Raw genomic sequence first — 14,528 nt, 5'->3', positions numbered from 1 at the left:
GGGCTAGATAGCAGTTTTAAATGGACACATAGATCGATTGTCCCACTTATGTTTTTTCTAGATCTGCAAGGACTCCTCAAAGCTGTTGGAATAGCATATTCCTGCTTTGGTAATAAAACTGCTGAAATAAGGAAGCTTCTGTATGCCAGAATTGATAAGACAATATAGTTTGAAACCATATTGTTGGGTGGTTTAGGATGAATTTAGGAAATGTATCTTTTTTCTATATATAAACCTTTTTCTGGTAAATAGAAATTCAATAAGTTTATATTCTAACTGTTTGGCAAGTAAAAATTAAGATGAAATGTGTGGGGCTGTAATGATTGTAATCATTAGTTGAAGTATTAAAATGATTGAGCTAAAATGTTAGATTTTCCAATTTATAACTGTATTTCTTTGTAGGGTGGATATGCTTGCTGAAAAATAAGTTCTTACCTTTTAAGTATAAGCAATCCCTTACACCTCACAAAAAAGGTAAGCGGACTTCAAGCATCTAACATTAGAGGAAAATTTTAGTTTGACTTTAATGTTCATTAACTTGAAACATACAAGTAGCTGTAGAAACACACTTGTATATCATTATTATTATTATGAAGGGAAGTGGGAAGGAGCTCCTGGTACGGCAGGATAAGGCCAGCTCATCAAATCCTGTTGCTTGCCCTTCTGTTAAATTTAGGTGATTTGGGTTAGCAAGAGAAGGTCCAAGTCTTGTTGAATTGATCAGTCCCAACAACAAGTCAGCACTTTTAAATCATGCTGCTATGCTAAACCCAGTAGCTGAAGGATGAGGTAGCTGTTCTTTCTGTCATGTCATTCAAATATTATTTATACAAATAGCTGAATAAGCAATGCATTTCTGTATTCCACTTTTCATTCTTTTTCTGTAAACAGTTTTCAGTTATGTAAAATACTTGTACCTTGACCTTCTGATCAAATTCATTTTCTGCTTTATTCTATATGTTTACAGCTAATGTAGAAAAGTGCAAGCAAAATATTTCCTTTATAAGTGTGTATAAATGTAGAATAAATGTATGTGAAACTACAGAAATATAGCAAAGATATATGTATATATAACATAATATACTGTGCATAGTTTGTGTAGCAGGACCCCTACACACCAGAAACAATTAGACAACACCTAAGTCCAGGTTCAAATTGGCTTATTTTATTAAGCACAATACCTTTGAACTTCCACAAGTAACACAATACAACTTTATCTTCTCTCTTCTGCTCCTCTCACAGCTTGTGTGTTTAGGAGGATGGAAATTTATCTTTTATATTTAGAAACAAGCAGGCTGGCTTCTGTTCAGAAGACTAGGCCGTGCAGCAAGCCCCTGTCTTGTGTAAGAAGATGCAATGGTGATTGCATTGTGGTTTCTACCGTTGGTCACCACTGGGTGAGATCAGCAATACCTTCAAGCAAGAAAACAGAAAAAGTAAATGAGGTGTATGCTGAGCTTTTATGGTGCTAAATGTAAGCAGGACCTTGGCAGAGATTCATACCTAGGAATAAATATTAATTGAGTTGCGCACTAGATGCTGATGACACATAACTGTACTTAATAATAGTGCCTGATGACCCCGACTCTCTTGATTCACTGACACAACAAGTTCATTTGTGTTTGAATTGATAGTAATTACTCAAACTAAATAAGGAGAAAACAGAAATTTTAGTGACTTGCAAAAAAATGGGTATACGAGGGTATTAGAAATAAACTTGATGCATTAGGATTAAAAAGTCAAGACGGGAGGTAAAGAATTTGGGTGGCAATTATAGACTCTGACCTGAATTTTAAATCACATATTAACTGCATTACTAGGACAGCATTTTTTCATTTAAGAATATAGCAAAAGTTAGATCGCTGAGAAATTAGTTCTCGCTTTGTTTTCAGTCAGCTAGATTACTGTAATGCACTCTCCCCAGGACTACCCAAAGACATCAATCGATTGCAACTAGTGCAGAAATGCAGTCATGGAATCTTGAACTCAGAAAAGAAAATCCAAGCACATCACCCCAGTTTTGATGTCCACTTTTATACTTTCGAGCTACCTGTGTCATTTAGAAATGACTCTTAAAATACTGCTCATGGTTTACAAAGCCTTAAATAATCTTGCTCCATCTTATATCTTGGAATGTCTTACACCCAAATCGTAACCTGATCTTCAAATGAGGGTCTGCTTTAGAATCAAGAGCAAAACTTAAGAAGTGGTGTATGGACTTCTGCTGTTATGCACATAAAATCTGAAGAAGCCTGCCAATAGGCCAATATTCACTGGGCTAATACAATGGAGCACTTTAAACACTGCTGAAAACACATTACTTTAACATGGCTTCTATAGCTTCATCTTAGTTAAATCCTGATGCTCTGTATATTCAATTAATCATCATTATCATTCATGTGGCTCCAAAATCCATACTAACCCCCTACTTTCTCTTTGTTCTTTTTTCGGTTTTCTGTAGTGGCAATCTGCGCCACCACACCACCACCTAATCAAAGTAATTGTAATGTCCTTGCATTGATGGATTGGGGCACAGAAGTCCACATGACTGGCCATCATCAAGTCCTTCCATGAGAACCCTGAATACAAATGAGACTGTTTGAGGTCACTATGTTAGGTAGAATGCCTGAGGGTGCTTGGCAGTCTCGTGGCCTTGGAACCCTGCAGATTTTATTTTTCTCCAGCCATCTGGATTTTTTTGTTTTTGTGTTTTTTTTTCTCTTGGTCCTTCCTGGCCATTGGACTTACTTTATTCATGTTAATTGTGTGTTTCCACCTTATTTTTCTTGGTTCTTGTCTCTCTTCATCATGTGTAAAAAGCACTTTTGAGCTACGCTATTTGTATGAAAAATGTGCCATATAAATAAATGTTGCTGTTGTTGTTTCATGACATCCGACTATACCTTTATGTGTCATTTAGTTGCCATAGTTAAGCATTTTCTCTGTCTACTTTGTCAATATACAAAATCATGGAGTAAAGAAGGTTACTTTAGTAATCAAGACTGCGCTCTGCTTCTACAGACCACATAGTAAAACATTCTGGGGTCTTGAGGAAATGAAAGATGAAATTCAATATAAATAAATATAAAGTGTGTGAATCTCTAAATAAGAGGCTTTCACAAATATAAAGGTTTGGGGATCTTATAATTCAGAGCAATGTCTGCAGGACAAAGAAAGAGATGTACACTTTGTTGTTGATCAAAAAGCCTATTAATAATATTTGACCATCATTACATGTAAACATGGCGTCGCATGGACGGAACAAAATGGAGACAGGAACTGATGCGGCAGATCACAATAAACTGTGGACAGATGCAACGTCATCAAAGGTGGACCGGAAGTGATGTGAACTGGTAACTATGTCATCAGGAGGAGCCGGAATTGATGCAATGTGAAGAGGCTTGGAAGAGGCAACATCTGGGTTTGATGGATGACGTTTCAGCTTCCATCTTTTGGAATCTATCAACGCGTATTTATTTTCTTTATGTCTGACAGAGAGAAAGAGAGATAGACACTGTTACCGGAGTATCAACCATCTTGCAATATTTCACCACCTTGAGCTTATTCACTGCCTCCTAAGCACGCCAGATGACAAGTGTTATATGTGAGAAGTAAAATATTGAAAGCAATAATTTTACGAAAATCATCTTGAGTCGTATAAACTAATTACTGTCCACATCCAGAAAGCGCACTTCACCCAAAATTGCTTTGAAAAAAAAAAAAAAAAGAGACAGTTTCTTATTCTGTGTTGTTTGCAGTGATGAGGAAAAGAATTTTTCATCCTCTTGTTTTCAAGGAAAATGGAGTTCATAAAGCTTACATAAACAAGCTTCAATGGGAGTTAGTGGGTGTCATCAATTGCTGAACAACAGCAAAGAAAATTAAATGAAACATGAAATGAAATCTGAAAAAATGAGTGAAGGAGAGGCAGATCTTCATTTTAAAAGCTCTTGAACTTCTATTCTTCTGGAAGTATTTATTTAATAATATTGTTTTTATTTATTTATTTATTTAGTTGAGATTAACTTTATCTAGGGCAAACGTTTCTCAACCTTAAGTATTTACGACCTGTTTTCATAACAATTTTTAATCGTATCCTCAATGATTTTTTGAAAGGAGCCAACTAATACCAATTTGTTCTTTTTTAATTAATGATATATCATAGATGCACATTTGCCAACTCTATATTTTCTACTATCAGAATGTACACAATCACCCTGATGATCACAGGGTCCATGAGGGGCCTGGGCCTCCTAGAAATCCACCACCAGCTCCTTGGTTTTGCTGGTGTTAAGATGTAAGTGGCTTGAGCCGACCATTTAACAAAGCCTTGATTGCCTGTACCCTCCTCCTGCCCACTCCTGATGTGCTCTACAATAGCAGGCTGTCAGCGAACTTTTTGCATGTGCAGGACCTTATCATATTGGAAGGCCCACGCTGTATATAGATTGAACAGGACTGGAGAAAGTACAGTCCTCATGGCAGCCCCTGTATTGCTGGAACACAATGTCAGACCTGGTAGTTCTAAGACGCATATATTGAGGTCTGTCTGTAAGATAGTCCATAACTATGCCACCAGGTGTGTCTACTCCCATCTCCGTCAGCTTGTCTCTAAGGAGCGCTCCTTTCTTCGCAGGACAACAACAAATTCTCAGACAGTCCTCATGCAGCAGGAAGACACCAGACAGTCCATACACCCAAAACAGGAGACGATCCAAGACAAACAAGAATCTATCAGGTAAACGGAAGGCAAAAGACATGCAACCTAGGACATGAAACAACAAAAGACTCTCTTTCTCACAGTAGAATTGTTCTTTAAAATCTCACGTCGCCACCTTTGTCTCAGTAGCCCTTGCACTCTCAGCAGATGACCAATCAGATGACCAATCAGAGCCACTGCAGGGACAGTTAGGAGTTGTGTTTCATTCCCAGTAGCACCGACAATATTACCATTCAATGTAAAACTTTTCAAAGACCTTTTTTAAATTGAGCATTTTCCCATCTTGTAAGAGTATCAATTTATTTTTACAGTGTTTTGTCTTTGTAATATATTTATACAGTAAAAATTAATAATTACAAGAAAACTTCCAAATTACTAGCTGCATAGTGTGCACACACAAAAATATAAATTAGTTTAAACACACACTAAACGATGTAGCTTCAACTTTAAATAATCCTAGTATATTCTGGTATGGATATCATTGAGATATAACTGTTGACAAATTAGAATATTAGAACACCTCTAGATGAAAAGAGGCCATTCACCCAACAAAGCTTGCCACAGTCCTATCCACTTAATTCTTCTAAAAAAACATCAAGTCGAGTTTTGGAAGTCCCTAAAGTCCACTTTGCCTACCACACTACTTGGTAGCTTATTCCACAGTGTTTATTGTTCTTTTGTGTAAAGAAAAACTTTAATGTTTGTGTGAAATTTACCATTAATGTTTCTAACTGTGACTCACAACTTGATGAACTCATTTTAAAGTAAATAATTTCAAACCACTTAATGCCCTTCATAATTTTAAACACTTCAATCACGCCACCCCTAATCTTCTTTTTGCTTAAACTGTAGGCTCAGCTTCTTTAATCTTCCTCATAATTCAATCCCTGTAGCCCTAGAATCAGCCGCCTAGTCGCCTTTCCTCTGGACTTTTCTAGTGCTGCCATGTCTTCATGTAGCCTGAGACCAAAACTGCACCTAGTACTCAAAGATGAGGCCTCACCAGTGTATTTTTATAAAGGTTGAGCATAACTCTTAGACTTGTACTCCAAGACATCGCATGTATATAACCTAATATTCTGTTTGCCTTCTTAATGAATGTCATGAAGTTGATAGTGTAGAGCAACCACAACTCCTAAACTTTGTATAATGTATACTCAATTTTCAAACCTCCCATTGTGTAATACTTATATTTGCCGACATTAAATTTAATCTACTAATTTGCTACAAAGCCTGTATGTTATCCAACTCCTTCTTGTAATGATATAACGGATTCCAAATTATCTGCTAATCCACCTATCTTGTATCATTCAAAACATAAATCAGTTTGTTACTTATATTCCTATCTAAATCATTTATATATATATTAAAAATAGCAGCGGCCCTACATCTGACCCTGTGGAACACCACCTTAACATCGGCCAGTTCTGATGAGGTTCTCGACCATCACCCTCTGCTTCCTGTGTCTGAGCCAATTCTGCACCTATCTAAAATCATCACCCTGAACTTCCACTTCATTTAGTTTGTTGCCCAACTGCTCATGTGGCACCTTATCAAATGCTTGAAAAGTCAAGATAAATACTGTAATATCATATGCTCCACTTTTAATTATATCCTTTTGTTGCCTCCCATACAATTCCAGCACGTTAGTAAAACACGACCTCTTCTGAACCCATGCTGACTGCTCCTAATAACTTGTCCTTGCTAGGTGTTGCTCAATCTTATCCTTAATAATTCTATCCATTAATTTTCTCCGAGATGCATGTTGTTTACTGCATAGTTGCTTTGGCTCAATTTGATCAAATTCTTTTATATAATGGGATGATATTTGCTATCTTCCAGTCCTCAAAATCTCCAGGGTGCAATGACTTCTTCCAAATGTGTGAAGGGTTTCATATGTACTCGCTAGCCCTTAAGAACTCGAGGATAAATATTATCTGGTCCTGGGGCCCTCATGTATACCACCTTGCACAGAACTCACACTATAACATACGGCGTAAGCACAAAAGTGGGAATGTGTATGCACAGAAAATCCAGATGCAGAATCTGTGCGTATGCAACTCCATGTTCTTCCGCCATAAACCCCATCAGCATGAAAAGTAACGCAAGACATGAACGCAAGTTTGCTGTCCCGCCCAATCTCCTCCCAGAATTATGCTTCTTTGAATATGCAACAAATATAAATTGCCCTTAAGTCCCAGCCTTCGTGTAAAGACAATGGGAAAGTAATAGGAAAATATAAAATTTTACGAATACCAAGTGGAGGCAAAGGAAAACATACTATTTGTTGGTTAAACAGTATAAACAAGAAAAGGAAGCTGATCGAGGACATAGGGTATCAGAGAAACTCAAAAGCTCAAGTTCATGTCGCATAGTGCCTGAAATAAAAAGAAGTCGTGACATCAAAGTCACCATGAAAAGGCGAAAGCTGTGTTCACCGTCTGAGTGTCATATGAAAGCTGCTTATGGTACAGAGAAAAAAAAGCCACACAGTGGGGAAAAAGTATGAAATGTCAACTATAATCTCAAAAATTTTCACTTTAATCACGTAGTTTATTTTGTTGATATTAAAGTAGAACATCATAAACTTAATCTAAAATCATTTAATTTACTAGTTTTCTCAAATCCCATCAGAATTAAAGTAGGCACGTTAAATGATTTTTTGTATTTGATGTTCTATGTGTGTGAATCACCACGCGGTTTAAACCAGTTTTCTTCCTCTGACAGGAAACAGAATCCATTACATTCGTGATATTACAGCTCTGAATAACTAAAATACTGGTATGTATACGTGATATCATTTTCATTATGATAGAGCAAAGTACGTTATTAAACATGAGAGCATGGTGGCACAGTGATTGTACACGACTTTGATAAATAATATTGCAGCAGTACTGTTCTGTCAAACATACTAACCTCCAATTCCTGTCCTTCCTTTTCTTTCTCCATGTAAACCCATCGCCACACAATCAGCTCTGTAATAGACGTTGTTATCTGTAAGCTTATGACACCGATTCTTCAAAACTTTTAAGGAACATTGAAATATCTTCGTAGTACATGTTTAATTATTCTATCCTTCAACACGCCAGTCCCAGTGAAGCTACAAGCAGTGCGAGGCAGGAACAATCGCGAGCGGAGTGTCAGAGATCCTTACAGCGAGCAACACCATTTTAATTATTAACAATATAGATTATTTAAATAAAAGTTAAAGTTTTATCTGTATAATATAATAAACATATTTTCTGCATTTCATCTTTAAAATGATATCGCTATCATATGTAAACACGCCTATAAAGTGTCTCAGGTTGTGCAATATTATAACTGTATCACAAGTTTTCCATAGTGAGGTGATTGTACTTATAAGTACAAACAGTTCTTATAAAGAGATGTTGATGGACTTATAGAGTGCTAGAGCTCTTGGATGAAACTTTTGTAAAACCACGAGGTTCGCATTGGTGCAAAGGTTTTGAAGCATTTGCAGTGTGGAGAAGAAATTCAAATAGAAGCATGGCTGAGGCAGCGCAGTTTGATGCTGCATACCGATAATTTTCTTCTCGATCAGCTGCTCCAGTGGTGCAGTGGAGAGTAATATGGATAAAGATAACTACAGGTAACCCCTAAAGGGAGCAGCTGAAAGAAGAAGGTGCAGTAAGAGTAACAACGCTAAATCAGCTATGGTATTTAGAATAATCTGACCATTCTGTGGACTATTATATTGTTACTGATTAATTACAATCAGATGCATTAAACCAATAAACAATATGCAGTTAATTTCAGTGTATTTATTGTTGTGTCATGGATGTGGATTCAGAAAAAGAAAGATAAAATCACACAGGAGCAGCACTGCTTTGACGCTGGATGCCGTAATCTGCAAAACTGAGGTAGAACTTCAGAATATGATAGGTATGGTACCGTGAAATGTGTGGTGGCTTTCACGCCAAGTTTAGGTTTTATACATCGCGATTTTTGAACATGAAAACGTTCATATGCAACACATTTCTGTGCAGCATACGCACGCTTATACACGAGGCCCCTGGTGATTTGTCGACCAGCTTATTCAATCTGAGCAGCACTTCCTCTACAATTTCCAAATCCCTCAGTACCTCCTTAGTAGTCGTGTTTACCTCTGCAGTTAACCACTTGCTCACTTGTAAACACCTCAGAAAATGTGCTTAGGTATCTGCCATTTTACTGTCTGTATTTTTAATTCTCCTTTTCTATGTCTGATGCACTTGACCTCCTCCTTTGACTGTCCTTTACTACTAAAATACTGGAAAGAATCTCTTAGGGTCTTCTTTCGCCATTATCTGCTATATTCTCTCCAACTGTCTTTTAGCCTTCCTGATATCCTTTTTAATGGTTGCCTCATGTTCTCACACGCTTCATTTATCTACTTTGCAACAGTCTTATATGCCTTATAAAGCAAAGTTTTTCCTTTGCAAATTTTTTTTTTAAAATCTTTATTATCCACTGTGGAGTGCTTTACATGTCCTATTAATTTCAAATGTAGGTATGTATCTCTCTTGCATTACATGTAAAACATTTTTAAACCTGTTCCACTGCTCCTGACTGTCTCCATCAAAAGTTTACCTTTGAAGGTAAGTGAAGAAAAACTGAAGGACTGAGAATTACTCATCCATTTTACCCTTCAAATCATTTGGATGATATCCTTAGGAAAGGAAGAAAATCTAGGATATGAGAATTAGCAGAGTTAAAGGACATGAAATTAAATTCATAAGTGAGAATTTCTTTCTAATTAAGTAAATCAAGAACAAAAACTTTAGGACACCGCGACACTCCAGGACTGGTGATTGAGGACCCCAGCCTAAAGGAACTCACACTCCCCTTCAACCCTGTCACATGGCAGAGGCAACTCTTCATGTTACTGAAACTTGTATGTTCACAGACTCCTGCTGCCCTTTCAGAGCCAAGGCAGTTTATTATAAATAGATGTTGTCAATGAAGGTAAAAGCCAGTCTGCCATCAAGACTTCACAGAGTGCCTTTCAAAGCAGAATGGCTTCCCGAGATCTCTCCGATAAAGTACAATTTTAAAAATGGGGGAAAAATTTGATAAAAAAGGAGGCGCAATGATTTCATTAGCTACCGGAAAATGAAGAAGAAAACACTAGCTTGAAGAAAAACTATAGAAATGCTGGTGTAGATAAAACAATGTGTAAGACTATATTACAAAGGGCACAAACTACAGGTAGGCGTCCAGTTCGAAACTGCATTGCTGGAAGCCAAAACCACCTCAGATTCTTCTAAGTGGGCTTGGTCTTCAAACAATGTCTACCATACATCCTTTCTTATTCTGCTCAGACTGGGCATGAGACCAAACGATGAAGCTGCCACAGGCACCAAGACTAGATATAAAGTGAAGTTAGATGGCCAGGTTGATGCTAGGTGTCACGGCTCCAGCCATCCTCTTTGTGTGTGAGTCTTTGCTGCAGGCATCAGATGCACACTTTGAACTGGCTCTGTGATGATAAGAGTATTGCTGGCAACCAACTCTAATTCCAAGTGCCACCGGCTGGCCGAAGCTTGGCTAAATAGGTGAAATTTCCATCCCACTTCACTTCTACATAAGGCCATTCCCATGGCACTCTGGAGAGGAACCAGCTGCCAAGGGGCTGTAAAGATCCTGGTTATGGTCTTTACCCTTGACAAAAATGTGTAATTAGTGAGCTTTGTTGCTTCCTTCACCTTCATAACAACAAAAGAAGCAAAGATTTATTCAGCTCTGATAAAAAGCTTGATGCTATTGCTCTGTTCACATTGCCTTTTGTATCTTTACAGGTGCTACAACTGAAGAGCAAATTCTTCATACTGGCTGCCTGAGCTGTTCAGGACCAAAAGATTTTTTTTTTTTCCATGAAGATGCATGATAGCCAACGCCTTAGCAATTTTATTGCAGGATGGTACAAGTATTGACAGCAGAATTGTATTAATTAAATATTTAGTAGAAATCACCAATATTTTCCTCTTTAAATATGGGGTTCCTACATTACTATGCCACCTATGTAACATCCACCTGTTTTGTCACACTTAGAAAGTACACAAGAAAAGTAATTTAAAAGACTTCAGAGGAAAATATGACATTTAATTATCAAACCTTTAAACATCTGTTTGCTTTTCACTAGATACAGAAGTGTTGGGGAAAAGGATACATGTAAAGGCAATCACGTAGTGCAGTGGCTCATTTACTTACCCCGCAGCTGCAGTTGCTGCCAGTGTGGATCTGTGTTGAGAAACCATCTATGGAGACTCTGCATCAACAGAGCATGAGCACACCTTTATGATGTATTGCTTCCCACTGCTGGAGCAGATCCCAGTATGCTAAGAGGATGATGCATGGCCGACTGAGTTGTCTAATGGCTTCATCTTCATAGGACTAGTAGCAGTGTAGCCTCTTGACCCTGGAATGTACTGCAGCAGTGGGACACTTCCGGAGTCATCAGAGGGCACTTTCAGGGTTCTCAGAATAGGAATAAAACCAAGGAGGAAGTGAAGGAAAAGGTAACCTATAGTACTGGAATGCAAAAAAAAAGTATCCAGTTCAGCCACAAATAAAAAGACCAACTGTTCATAAGGGTGACATACATTTAACCATTTACAGAAACCATATATGTATTTGACACAAATTTGCTTCTTAAAAAAAAAATCATACTTATTGTGTTAAACAGTTTTTGGAAAAATATGTAGAAGCTTCTCCATCTGAAAAATTTAATTGGCAAATATTTGTCTATGAAAAAGTTAGAAGATGGAAGCAAAGTACTCCATTGAACAAACACTTGGAGCATTCACAACAAACAATTTGAATTAATCAAGAGGGAAATATTCTGCAAGCTTTAGGTAATTAAGTGACTTTGGTACCTATGTAATTATCACCATGATGAAGCTGCCAGCACACAATTAGGTCAGGATGGCCAGGTATACCAAGAATTGCTCTTACATTCACTTCTATTGACAGTCGATAGCCTGAAGAGCAAACAGTGCTCTCACTCTTAGGGACACATCTTTCAATGAAGATGACCTATGGACTACTGTTTTGTACTACATTATATGAGTGATGATGCCAAGTTTTTGATCTTTTTGAGGTTTGGCTGTCTCACATTTGTTGAGCTCACTGATACAACCACTCGGAACAAACTTTTTTTTGTAGCTCTCTCAAACTGAGACTGAGAATCTTCAGAAGAACCTTTATCACCACAGAAGACTTTACGATTATGTGACCGGGTTGTCACAGCACAGATATCAATTAATTGAAGTGGTATCATGGTGGAGTGTTATCATCTATGACAGTGCTACTAACTTCATGTACTTCAGTAGGCTAAAAACTGGGAATTTGGTTCGACCAGCGCCACCAAAAACATTTTTACGTTAGTGGATCTCAAAGATTTAAGCTAGAATGTTTTTTAAACTAGAAAATTTATTTAGCAAATTTTCTTTGGCATTTGGGGTTACGCTAATAAACAATCCTTCAAAAGAATAATAAATGTGGAAACTAGCACTTTATTTAAAGTTGAGCTAACATAAGACTTCTCTTTGCTGTAATCATAATATATCATCAGATAAGGACAATTCCATTAAATAACATTTTATCTGAAAATGGGAGTAAAGTAAAATGCATCTTAAAATAATTATGAAAGCTATTTGAAACTCCAATGTAATTTACATCAGTTCATATTTTATTGGCTAATCTCCTTTGTTTTTAAATGCCTGCATAAAGATAGTAATAGAATAGTGCCATGCCCCACCATAAATGCAAATGGTAATACAATCAGATGCTTATTACTTGTTCTCTCGTCAACCTTAAACAGTTTATTTATACAACTTTAAATCCAAAACATGTCAAATAAAATATGGTGCTTGATGAAATTCAGTTATGATTAATTATATACACAGCATTTGGTTCCTTTCAGAAAATAAAGCCTTCGAAGTTACTTTTCAACTAACTTGTATGTACATTAAACACATTTAATAGATCCAACATACAAAACACATATTGTAAAACTGGTCTAATGTGAAGACTGGGTTTCCATTTTGCTGACCAGTTTTTATGTCAGGCTGATATCCAGTTGTTGCAGCACGTGACGATCTGTTAGGTTCTTGTCAGTGAGTGAATCGCGTTGTTTGCACTTGATAACTTCCACGCTGAAAATGCGCTTTCACATTCGCAGCTGGATACAAAATCAATACATTTTTTCTGCAAGTTGAGCACCATACTCTGCACCTGATATATAACGTATCCAAAAGTTCAAACTGATTCTTTCTTTATACTTATTGTAAAATGCAGTCATTCTGCAAATCAAGAATCTTATTTTCAACTATTTTGAACCCAAAGATCTTTTGTGAGCTCCGAAGCAGACTTTACTCATAGTACTAAACAGACTTTCTCTTGCACGAATCCATGGATCAGTGACCATTAAATCTCTGGAAAGTTCAGCAAGATAATTTCAGAACGCCGCCGGCCGGAAAGAAGTGCCGTACAGTTGACCAATCCCGAGTACTCAGGAACGGAAAATGAGTAAATTGCCTTATTGAAGCTGTTTCTTGATAGAGACGTAGCTTTTCATGAAGCCAAACATTACCATTAAGAATGCAGAGATCTGTCTTGTTTCCTTGTAACTCCAAATTAAGTGCATTTAAATTATGATGTCGGTAAGAAAGCAACATCCAGTATGAATTTTTTCGTCATGGACATATGCTGATCAGTGTGTTTCTTTTCTCCTGAATAAACTCGAATTATTGGGAGCAAATCCATAAACCTTTATTAAAACGCTTAACCATCAAACCACAGCATGAAGCGTGACATTGTGTTTCATGGCCTCCAGTGAAGACCGAAACTCTCGGTGCTTTAGTGACTGCCCTCGGATGTAATTTCTAAATTTACTACCTTCCATTGTCACCTTCTGATTTCTTTGTCAAATTTCAACATAACTGTTCGTGATGGAATGCAGTGATATGTAAAAACGTGGGTATCCCTGCTTCTTTTTCAGTAACGCTGCAAGACCTATCTCCTTCCTGACCATTGACGGAGTGGTAATCTGACACAAGTTTACTCAGTCAATTTTATGTCCTGGTCCCTTAAAAAATCAAACAGGGCCACAAATATCTTCCTTTGTTCAGGCTTTAAGAGGAGAAGTGTGAGCATTTCCTCAGCAAGACCATGGCATTAAAAAAGCACACGCACACCATGACCCGGCTATGTCTGTTATGTCAGTTGACCTGCTTCAGTTGCCAGACCAAAATGTTCCGCATTACATACAGTAGGCTGTGTTACAAGTTTTCAAAAATTTTGAAATTGTTTCAACCCCTTTTTGGTCTAGTATAGAATGTGATAGTTGTAAACTGATATCTGAGCAATGATAACTTATTTTTAAAATCGTGAAAAGAGCTTCACTTCACTCCAAGAAACATATTTAAGAAGCTCACCTTTCATTAAAACGCCTGCGTGCCTCTTTGCAATATTCCGTACTATTTTATATGAGGTCAGATCTAATCACTTTTATTTTGTATAGTAGTAAATCTTTCCTGGCTGCGTAGGCTGTCGTAAGAAGTGAGCACATTTATCCTTTCTTAAACTGGTCTGAGGGGGTATATAATTTTCCTAAAGCCGGCATGACAGCTTATGGTGACGCTGGTTATTTGCATGTTTTGGTACCGCTTATGCTCTTAAAGCAGACATGAAAGAGGTTTACTGATTATTTCAGTTAATGTGAATTCTTCTCTCACATGTTAAATGGTCGTCTGAGATTCTGCGTTTTGCCATTTTCTTGTCGCTTTCACCAGTAACTCTAAACATT

This window comes from Polypterus senegalus, unplaced genomic scaffold (assembly GCF_016835505.1).
Source record: "Polypterus senegalus isolate Bchr_013 unplaced genomic scaffold, ASM1683550v1 scaffold_3367, whole genome shotgun sequence".
NCBI lineage: Eukaryota > Metazoa > Chordata > Cladistia > Polypteriformes > Polypteridae > Polypterus > Polypterus senegalus.
Note: the sequence above shows the minus strand (reverse complement) of the source record.